We start from the raw sequence: 11521 nt of genomic DNA on the forward strand, positions 1-11521 counted from the left end.
CATGCTCAGAGATAGGGACAGCAGAAGACGAAGACCTGGAAAGGCCAGGACTCAGGAAATTGCACTGAGGGCTCCTGGTTTGTGTCACTGGTCGCTCCTATGGGCCCTTCTAGGGACAGTTTGCTAAGCACATGCCCCACACACACCCACCCTTTTCTCACGCCTCTCAGCAACTGAATGGCGTTAAGCTGGACCTGCATAGAGACCGGCGGGGCGACATGGTGCGCAGAGAGGAGCGCAGCTGAGAAACAGCAGTTCGTGGCTCGTGGTGTGGAGCCCAGCAAAGCCGGGGATGCCTGAGGCCGGAGACGTCTCTCTCTGGCCTGCAAGTGTGTGGCATGAAAGTGCCCACCAGGGCGAGGGAGAGCAACTGTATCATCAGAGTCATTTCAGATAACAGCCTTTTAAAATTTAGGATACCAAAAACACAAGGCAAACTACCACTAACCCTCATTATGGCAGAAGGAGAAATGAACATGCTGTTTAAAATGATCAGAATGTGCTGCTGCAATGCCTGAAAGTCCCGTGGAACATGACTTGACCCAGAGCAGAACCCAGGACTTACATCAGACTTGTCCAGAAACGCATGTGGAGCATCTGTGGCAGGTGTGTTTGTGATGTGCTGTGCCCACGCGCAGAGCTTCTGGTACCAGCTCTCCTGACGTGCAGTGTTGGCCCATTTCTGTGGTGTAAATACTTCTACCATGGGCCTCACTGTTACCTGTCCCCAGGGCTGAGGACTGGACTCAGGGCCTTGCGTGTGCTAGGCTAATACTCTGCAGCTGAGCTAGACCCCGACGCCCACCATGGCCATCACCTAACCAGAATTGAAAAGAGATGTGCAGAGCTGTCACTCATGATTCAGGATGAGCCAGTACAAGCACACAGGTCACATGTGTCCTAGATGCTGGAGAGGAGAGGCCAGTCCTGCGACATAACAGCCTCAGACGGTTAGGAAGGCCTTAACGGGGAAAGGTGGGATATAAAAGACTGTTGTAGGTAAACTTGGAAGACGAGCCTACTGGTTTATTCCCCAGCCTCTCCACGTCCTAGCTCAGCCTGTTGATATCGTCCATACCCACTAAACAAAAGGTTTGTTGAACAACAAAAAGAAATGGTCAGGACCAGGCACAGGTGGTGCACACCTGCAATCCCAGAGACTCAAGGGGGCTGAGGCAGAAAGATGGCAAGTTTGAGGCCAGCCTCAGTAACTCAGCAAGACCCACTCTCACAATAGAAATAAAGAGAGCCGGGGTGTAGCTCAGTGGTGGGAATGCTTGCCTAGCATGTGCGAAGCCCTGGGCTCCGTCCCCAGCCTCACAAAACAACAAATTGGTGGACTGAAGGGGATGATAAGGATTTTCCAAGCAAAACTTTTTTCTTAAAAAAAACAAAGGTGGGAGACCAAAGTAAATGTGGCCAGACATTATGAGCTGGTGGTAGTGCTCACGTGCGTGTTGGGGTACTTCACTTATTGCTTTCTTCTGTTTGTTGTCACAGCAAAGCTAGTTTATTTTTTTAAATGGAGAAAAAGGGAACGTGTGCACTGAAGTACAGAAATCACAGTGAATTCACTTGGTGCCTGCCATCAAACAGAAAGGGCGGGGGTGGACCAAAACCAAGAGTGGGCTCAAGGCGGTGGCGGGACAGGAAGGTCACCCGGGCCACTGCTGCCCTTCCCCTTCCCACAGGGTGTCGAGACTTGATTCCTTCATTCTCCTTGGAATTATAGTCCATTTGTCAAACTTGGAATTTCTGTATTTGTGGAGAATAATTAACCTGAGTCAAAAATTAGAATTAGGTAGGAGGAGAGAAACATTTCATCTTATTTCATAGGGAAATGACAGCTTAAATGAGAATGTGTGTATTGTGAAATTAAATTGAGGGCACCGAGCAGTTTATTAATGCAGCTGCGTCTGTACCGAACACACTCCTTTCCCTGCCCTAAACGTGGGCATTCTGAAGCGGCCTAGACAGTGCCCGGCTGGGCGTGGGCACAGAATGGCATCGGGCCTTGAATGCTGTTAGTGCTGCGTCCCTGCGCTCCAGGAGGAAGGGACCTGCGCACCTCTGTGCACTGTTGGAGTCCCCTGTGACACAGGGAAGGAAGGGAGGTACCACTGACAGCAGTTGGCATTCAGGGCACAGGCAGGGACCGGCAGGGCTTCTGCACTCCACTCTGCGCATTTCACACCACCGCATTAACCTCCCGCAGCATAAAGAACACCCTAGAAAATCACCTCAAAAGCCCTCAGGAAGCCTTCCCGGTCCCCCCCCCTCCCCGCCTCCTGGCCAAGTGTCCGCGCCCACGGCCGCCCGCCCACCACACCGTGGAGAGGGGCCGGCACAGGACTCCTGGAGCCAGGCCGGGCTTGCTGCCCTCTGCCCAGCCTTCCTCCCAGGGAGCGGAGGTCAGCTGCCCTGAAACCCAGTCGCAGCAGAGGCCACCTGGGGCTACCTACTGAGCAAACCGGTCACAATCAGTTGCCAAAAGCCATTTCACAAAGCTGGACTGACAGAAGCCGAGAGGGACATGCATTGTGAGCCTGGGCTGTGCGTTCCCTGGCCAAGGGCCTTCCTCGGTGCACCTCCCTGACGTCCCAGAGACACCAGACCTCCAGCCACGGTCACGCCCGTCCTGGGCCTTCGTCTGCCTTTCTGAGAACTTTACTGTGTCCAAGGAGTAACCAGTTAGGGGATTCCATGTGGGGGCTTCCTCCTACCAAAAATCAAGTCCCACAAGAAACACTAGAACACAGTATTTTCCTCACTCCTTCCCCCTCGCCCACCAGGCTCTGGGCTTCCCACTGCCACCTGCTTCCCTTCCTGCTTGGATTTACAGCTTCCAGAGACAGAGACAAGTGGCTCCCCCTGACTTTTGAACTCGCTTCCTTTCATTCTCCACATTCCTTAAATCTGACATCTTTTAAATTTCCTGAGTTTTCCTCTGAACTTTTTTCTTGATCTTCGATCTCTAAGCACCTGCTTTCATACTATAACAGCAAAATAGGACATATTTTCAACCACTACTTTGGACTGCATTTTCAACGTGGCTCCCCTGAAGTACAGAGCTAAGGGCAGTACTGCAGGGTCCCAGGAGGCCTCCCGGTACCGCTCCTCCTCCAGCTCTCCAACCTGCTCTGGGGCTCTACATCCTTAACGTGTTTTCTCCTCTTACCTCTTATCAGGTGTCGAACCCCTCCCCTGCCCCATCCTTTATACAACTCCACCACGTGTTCAAATCAGACTTAGTCCACGTCTTACTAACTGTGGCACTGCTAACGTTCGGGTGTCGGTGCATGCTATGGGACCTAGGTGGTACCTAGGTGGTACCTAGGAATCACATGTATTTAAGTAAAAATATGCCTAAACTAAGCTGTAGAATTCAGGATTCATGGCGGGCCATGTTTTCCACACCTTGTGTCTTGTTACTTGATATATCCATTTTTAAGCAAAAGGATGACATCTGTGTTTTGAGATTTGGGGATGTGAGATGGTCAAACAATCTTCCAAACATCTAGAAGAGCCTTAGAGTCAGGCTGTTAAGAAAGTGTCATCTCAGCATCTACTTTAGATACGTTTTCTCTAAATGATGCTGCAATAAATACATGTGTACATACAGCAGATAGTAACCATTCATTAACTCATCCAATTACTAGAGTTAATATGACAAACTGGAAGTTTTAGTTTAAGAATGAGTTTGAGAGAGTATGTTTTATATTAATGATAAAGTTATAATTTCAAATTAAAACTTTTCATTGTGATAATAAAGTTTTATTCTTGTTTTTCTTCCAGAGAAGTATGACATATGTTTAAAAAGTTACGGAGAAAGACTCCTGGACAAGTCAGTTAAGGAGACTTCTGCTGAGGTCCAGGATCAGAGTCCCCATGGGCTCCTGCCAGCCCAGGCCTCCACTGACCTTCCTAAACATGATTTGCTTTTCTAGCCCGACTAGTCCCCTGGCTCCTGGCTGTGTGTCTATCTGACATCACCACGTGGACGCTGCAGAGAAGCCTCGCACTCTACATGCACGAAGCTGGATGCAAGGTCATCCTCCCGGACCTGGTCCTCCGTGCTGCACACGTCAGCACAGGGCCAGCCTGTGGTCAGTGGGCAAGCTGGACGCCTGGGGTTGCCATGGCAACCTCCTGCCTCTTCCAGCCTACCTAGTTCAAGACCACCCAGTTCTGTGGTCTTGTGCGTCCCAATTGACTTCAGATGGGTCCAGCTCTCTCCATCGTCACTCGAGATGCCCATGCAAGGCAAAACCACGACTTTGTATTGATAAGGCTGTCCACACAAGCCTAGGACTAACCAGGTCCCCAGGATGTAGGACTCTTAGCTTTAAATTGGGACAATCCTGGGCAAACCAAGATGAATGGTCACCCTAATTATTGATCTCCCGGATTCCACTTGCCTCTCTCTAGTCCTTCTCCATGCTGAAGCCAGGAAGATTTATTTAAAATGAACATTGAAAACATGAGCGTTCACTTCATATCTGTTAGGATATCTAAAAATAAAAAGACTGACTACACCAAGTGTTAGTGAGGCTACAGAAAAACCAGAACTGTTTCTCATACGGATGATAGAATGTGCATCAGTCAGCTGTCCATTACTGTAACAAAATACCTGACACAAGCAACTTATAAAGAGGAAGAGTTTGTGGGGTCACAGTTTTGGAGTTTTTGTGTATTACTAATTGGCTCCATTGCTTTGGGTCTGTGACAAGGTGGCACGTCATGGAAGGGAGCACATGGTAGGGCAAACTATTTACCTCGTGGCTAGGGTGTGAAAAAAATAGAAAGAGACTGGCATTCCATGGCCGCCTTCAAGGGCACGCCCCCAACAACCTCAGACCTTCCATTAGGCGCCACCCTAAAGGTCCCTCTACCTCCTATGCTGGGGATCAAGTTGGGGACCTAGCCATGAATGCAAAGGCCTTTGGGGACAGTCCAGATCCAAACCCTAGCAGGACATAAAATGCTCTTTGGAATTAGAAAAATGTACATTGGAATATGAGACCCCATGAAGAACTGTTGGGCAGTTTCCTGGACGTGGAACAGTACTTTTGATCCACTTATGGTTGCCCAAGAGCAGACTTACCACCAACATGTTCACGGCAGCTGTTGGACATCCCCAAGATCAAGCCATCAACAGAAGAAGGGGTCAGCAAATGGCGGTACAGTCGCAGGCCACAGGACGGCCTTGCGGGGAGCGGACCCCAAGCAGCAGAGGTCCCGTGACAGCACAACGGCGCTGCAGCACCGCTGTGGCCTCGCGGCCCCCCGGCCTTGGAAGCCTGGTAGCAGTACGCATGGTGCACATCTGTGGCAGTGCCCGTGTCTACAGACCCAGCACACTGACAGTCACACGAAACCCACAGAGTAGGTCATGACACACTGGCAGTAAACGCCATGTCTTTACCTTGCTTCCCCTGTGGTCATGGTTTCAGAGGTGCTCCCACTGTGCTCTGCAACAGGTGAATGGGTAAATAAAGGTGGCATGTGTGCACAAGGGCGTGTCACTCGGCCCTAAAGAAGAATGAAATAATGGCATTTGCCGGTGAGTGGATGGATCACCATGCTAAATCCCCCCAAATGACATGTTCTCTCTGATATGTGGATGCTAACACAGAATAAGGAAGGGGGGATCAAAGCTCACTGGATTAGACAAGAGGGAAGGAAGGGAAGGTAGAGAGGAAGAGTACAGGAAAGGTGTAGAATGAAAGGCACATCAATCCCTGCGTTCCCATAGGAACACGCGGCCAGTGACGCTCCGCACCACGTACAACCACAGGATGGGGTCATACTCCATGTGTGTATAATGTGCACAACACACCTACGGTCATGCGTGACTGAAAGAACAGATTCAGACAAACAAACAAACAACAGCAGCAACAAACGCTTACGTAAGACCCAGGGCCCTTCCTCAGCCTCGCGTTGACCTGGATCCCATCAGAAGGGCCCCGAGGAGGCTGTGGGTGTGGCTCAGTGGTACAGAACCTGGGCGGCCTGGGTGGGCCCGGGTTGTGTGACTGGTCAATGGCACCCAGGTGTCCATAAGGGGGTGCTGTGATAGTCACAAGCAAGGAGATGGACGAAGATGCGCTTCTGAGAATGTGGCCCTGTTGTGAAACGATGCATGGCCGTCCAGCCAAAGATTGAATGTCACTCAGCAAGCAAGTGGTGACATGGGTGGGTCTCGAAAATACGCCAATGGAAGAAGGCAGATGTAAAAGAGCACATTCTGTTTACATGAGATTCGAAAAAACTGTGTAGCTCCATACATGTGCGCGTGCACACACACACACACACACACACAAAACGCTTCCTGGGGCTGTGACAGTGGCGCTGGGGCTGGAAACTGGGACGAAGTCTCCAGAGCTTCACCCTCTGGGGTGACAGAAATATTTGTACCTTTATTTTCGTGGCTCTTCATTCGATGGTCAAAGCTCGGCCAGCTGCATGCTTAAGGTGGACATTTCCTTGTGTAGGAGAAACAAAGACCCAGGAGCCGGTCACGCCCACCGCTTGTTTCAAACACTTCAGAGGCTTCCGTAGCTTTCAGAGACCACCACTGTCTGAGCAGCTGGCCCTGCCGCCCCCGACCCCACTCTGGCCACCCCCTACTGTCACCCATCCACAGGCCTTTGGTGGCCCCTCTGTGGCACCCCCCTGCCTCACCCCCTGCTTCTGCCTGGGACATCCTCCCACCTGGGTCTTCATAGTTAGCAAACACCCGCTGGCCCTTCAACTGGAAGGGAGCCGCCGCTTGCCCGAGGAAGACCCGCGGGGCCTGGCGAGCCCATGGTGCTCTCGCTGCTCCTCCCAGGACACAGCAGGGCCCTGGCCGCTGCATCGCAACCCGCTGTCACGTTCTTGTGGGATACGGTGATGTCCACCTTCCCGCCAGACTTCAAGCACCATGAGGTGGTGTCCCAGCACTTCACACTGTCCTAACTGGACCCACACCCAGCTGCAAGCCAGAACCCTCTCCCCATTCCAGAAGGGTGCATCCCAGTGACCGCAGCCTCACATTTAATTCAAATCCATTAGTGAAGAATCTCAGTTTCCAAACTCCTCTACACCCACATTGCAGGCCTCAGCAGAACATGGGGGGGCAGGGCGGGCTGCAGAGTCAAGCAAACCACTTGGCTGTCCAGTTGTTCTACAGGTTGATTGAAAATCCAAAACTCATAAAACCAGCCTTAGAATAGAACTCACATTATCATTGCACTGTAGTCATTCTTAGAACTTGGACTGCTCAGTGGAACATCTGTCTCTGTAATTGTAAACACTGAAGTTTGTCTTTGCCAGAATCATCTCAGGTGAAGCGTACCTAAAGGAAACTGAGATGTGCTCTTCAGAGTCCATAGCACACTCTTAATAAAGCGGAAACGGTGACCTCATGATGTGATACCTCGGCAAACTCATGGTGTTCCATTAAGAAACCATCTAATGGAAGTTTTAACAGGCAAGCCCAGGTAAGGTCCTGAGCTCATTACAGTGAATGTTAAACATGTTTCCTTGTGAATCTTTCTGCATGTCTTACTGCTAGTCATTCCCAGAAAAGTAGCCTGGTTTTTTTTTTCTGTGAATTAGCAGAATAATGAAAAGTAAGGCATTTTGAATAACAATAAAAGGGTGCTATCCCAAACACTTTTGACATGGAAATGGTCCTGCACTTATTCTACAGAATAAAACAGAATGTAAATCACCAGCAGGGCCGCACTGGAGGCGGCTGACCATGACCTCTTACCAAAGCACTCCATGTGGCAAAGACGCATTCATTTTGCTCTGGTGAAGGTTTACTACTGCAGAAGGTAGAAATGCTTTCTTTTCCTCAGGAAAAACAGCAACAGAAGTCTAAGGAATTCTCTGTTTCCACTTTTCTTTCATCTCAGCTACCAGAGAACTAAAGACCAATTCAAGTCCTGAGGCCTCTGCTCTTCCCAGATGCCCGTGGGCATTTCCTTGTATGGATCACTTTCATTTTCTTATTTCATACCCAAGGTCAAAAATCCATTTTTCAATTCTTAATAGACATGATGAATTTCTGCAAAAGAATTAGTCAGATGGCCTTACCAAAATCACTCAGTAGCTAAGTTAGTGGCGGTTGAATATCTGCAACCTGTCATGAGCTGATCTCTTGAGATCACTGGGGGCCAATGCCCCTTCCCTGGCTCCTGTATTTGCACACAACACAGAGTCATGCCCGTGCCCCCCTGACTAGAGGAGGGCTGCATAGGTGTCAGCCAAATCACGTGAAATTGCATAAGAAAATCCTGATGTGATTCTGAAGACTCTGAAATGTCTCCTGTTTGGATCCAGATGAACTCATCATCTCTAGTACATTCATGGTTTCTGATTTAGCTACCAAATCCAGGTGGAAACTGGATTTTTTAAAAGAGAAGGTAATTGACTTCAACAGAAGGAAAACAGAAGTGATTTTCAGAAACTTTAAATTTAAAATTAGCTGCTTTCTGTGATTGAGTTTGGGCTCAGGGCCTTAAAAGGACCTGTTGCTGTGAGTGCAAATGTGTCACGTCTTGAAACCTCAAGGCCGCGCCCTACTCGCTGAACTTCAAAACCAGTCAGCTGCATGAGATCAACAACATTTTCCTGATGTTTCTTCAGTGAACTGTTTGAAGTATTTTTAATACAACTGTGGATGATCGCCAAGAGCAGAGCCCAGAGCTTCAGGCGCACAGTCGGGAAGCTGCGCGAGCTGCCCCCCCACCCCACCCGTGTTGAAATGGACTTTGGCTGGGCGCTTTTCTTGCATTTCCTGGCAGTGGTCCCCAATCGCCTGTTTTCACTAATTTCTTATCTGATAATTACTTGCTTTATTTAAGTTTAGGTAAAACACAAACTTAACTCATCCATCAACATAGATCCCCCATATTGAGATCTGACCCGAGTATCAAAGCTCTCCTTCAAAGACACAAAGAATAAAGCCATTTCCACCCAACATGCAAAATCTCAGACACGGACTTCCCCTTGGGACTCACGTACCTTCACCTCTGTGACCAGCCGTCACAGCTGGCGTGAGTCGACGGAGGGCAAGAACCGCTTCTCCCACTTTCCCAACATTTCTGGCGAGAGATGAATTTTCAGATTCCAAATTTATATGGCACTGAAGTCAGGATGAGGTCTCTCTCTCTCTCTCTCTCTCTCTCTCTCTCTGGGTGTTAATTATTCATTAAAAGGCTTTTTAAAGACACAGTTCAATATTTCTTTACTGACTCACTGTTAATAAAATTGCAGGTTGTAATTGGAGTCCTGATTCCTTTTGATGGCACTGTTTTATTACTAAATCACTTTAAAGCCTTGTTCTGGCTGTGTGGACACACACCATTCCTTGTACACGGAGGGGCATTAGGGTCCCAGCCCTGTGAGCAGGACTCGCCCACGCCGTCCATGCCCAGGGCATGTGAGCTGCCTCTTCCCCCCAACACTGCCTAGGTCCAGGCGGGCAGCAGAGCACATAGAATCATGAAGAAAACAGGGACCCTCAGGCCAGAACCTGGAGGGAAATGTGTCCTTTGTGTCCTGGTTCCCCACAGGCTCAGCCGGTGCCCCTGAGAGAAAGTGGAGACCCAGCGAGGGTGCGGACAGAGGGGTCCTCACGTATGGCAGGTCTGCAATTTCACTAAGTGCTGCTTGGGCTCTGCTAATGTCATTATTGTGATACAGACATCACAGGAAATCAGATCACACTCTCAGGGAGACGGCGCCTGCTGGAGGCCCTGGGAGGGCTGCAATCACGCTGCTGCTCGTTGCTAGTTCAAGGGCTGTGTCCGCCTCGTTATCCCTCCACATCGCCGGCTTAACGAGACTGCGCGCACTTGAAACTCATCAAATTAAGGAAAATGAAATTCTAATCTTAAGCTTACCCGGGTTTGGATCGTAGCGGTATCCACATTATTGCTAGAAGCGTGTGGTCCATGGTCAGTGCCCAAAGAAAGTGAGACTGAGTCAGAACCAGAGGGCACCCCCTGAGGAGAAGGGCGTGCGGCAACGAGGGAGGTGCTTTCTAAGGGTCAACACTATTCTGGAAAGTTCATCTCAGGGGTTCAACTCTGCCTCGGACTCCATGAAAGAAAAACATACATACAGCACATGCACCTTGTTAGGTGCAGGACAGGCTGAGTAAGCTGTCTGCAGGGCATGCCAAGCAAAGTTAGCTGCAGGATGACCTGGCCACTCAAACCCTCTGTCTGGTTCTTTATCAACTATTTGCTTCAAGCCCAAACGGCCAAGCCCCCGCTCAAGGCCGAACACTCAACCCCCTGCTCAAGGCCGAACACGTAACCCCCACCCCCTTGTGCCAACAAGGCAGCTTGCAGACCCAGAGACCTCATTAGATTTGGGCTATAAAAACTCCCTCCTGCCAGGCCCCTCTCTCTCTTGCTATCTCTTTCTCTGTCTCTCTCTCTGTCTCTCTCTCTCTCTCTCTTCTCTTTCTCTCTTTTCTCCTCTGTTGCACTGCTGCAATAAAGATCTCTTTGTTGCTCTGAGTGTTATGGTCACTTCCTTTCACATCAATTTTTGGTTTTCACTTTTATTATGCAAAATGTTGAACATATGGAAAAGCAGAGAGTCTAGCATAGCAAATTCATGCCTAGCTCCTTTAAGAATAATTGCCACCCTGGTGGCTTATTTATTTTATAAATTATAAGTTTTTTAAAGCCAATTTCGAACACATGCCATTTCTACATACTCCAGTATGTTTCCCTGAGAAACTAGGATATTTTTCTGAAATCCACAGTTTAATTATCATGCCTTATGAAAGTAACAATTATTCCTTATTAACATTTAATTTTAGATAAAATTCAACTTCCTTTAACCGTCCTTAAAAGCCCTTATGCATTTATTCTTACACTTCAGAAGTCCAGCTTCAATTTAAATGTATTTGTGGGCATCTTTATCAGTTTCAAGAAGATATTTATAACTTTCAATCGTACTAAAAATGTAGCTTTTATAGTTTGGTCTGGACTATCTCCACGGCTCATGTGCTGGAGCTGAGAGCGGTCAGAGGCAGGCTGGGGGTGGATCCTGAGGCCCTGGCCTGTCATGGATTCGTCCATCCGTGGATCCACATTGGAAGGACTATTGGGCGGTGGTGACAACAGGGGCGGGGCCTAGCTGGAGGAAAGGTGGCTGGGGTGGCCCTGGGGTGCACTCACACCCTCACTTCTCCAGGCTTGGCTCTGCCCGCCTTCCGCCATGAGTTCTGCCTCGTCGCAGTCCATGGAGCCAGCCGCTCACCGACGGAGACCTCTAAACCTGAGCCAAAATAAATCTTTGCTCCTTGAAGTTGCCTTGCTCAGGCATGTGTCACAGGGATGAAAAGTGTCCTAGCAAGCAGCCAGGAGAGAAATCCACCTCTGACATCTCAGCATCGGAGCTTGGCTGCATTCAACATCATACTTCTTAGCATTTAATTCAAAATGCTTTCCTTCTTTCTTTGAATTGTTGCAAACCTCTCTTGAGCAGCCAAAGATGAGCAGAAATGTCT

At 49.2% G+C, this 11521-nt stretch overlaps 1 protein-coding gene across 4 annotated transcripts in view; it reads right to left on the reverse strand.

Annotated features, from left to right (window-relative positions):
* Positions 1-9152, reverse strand: part of Trpc3 (transient receptor potential cation channel subfamily C member 3) — a 118738-nt gene extending 109586 nt beyond the window's left edge. Inside the window, exon 1 of one of the 4 annotated variants that reach the window (XM_015479006.2) lies at positions 9016-9152. The gene's annotated coding sequence lies outside the window, so the exon portion shown is untranslated. The remainder of the gene's footprint in view (positions 1-9015) is intronic. The other 3 variants (XM_048811992.1, XM_048811990.1, XM_048811993.1) reach the window with 3 other exon arrangements.
* Between the last annotated feature and the right edge of the window lie 2369 nt (positions 9153-11521).

The sequence above is a fragment of the Marmota marmota genome, unplaced genomic scaffold, assembly GCF_001458135.2.
Source record: "Marmota marmota marmota unplaced genomic scaffold, marMar, whole genome shotgun sequence".
NCBI classification, from domain to species: Eukaryota; Metazoa; Chordata; class Mammalia; order Rodentia; family Sciuridae; genus Marmota; species Marmota marmota.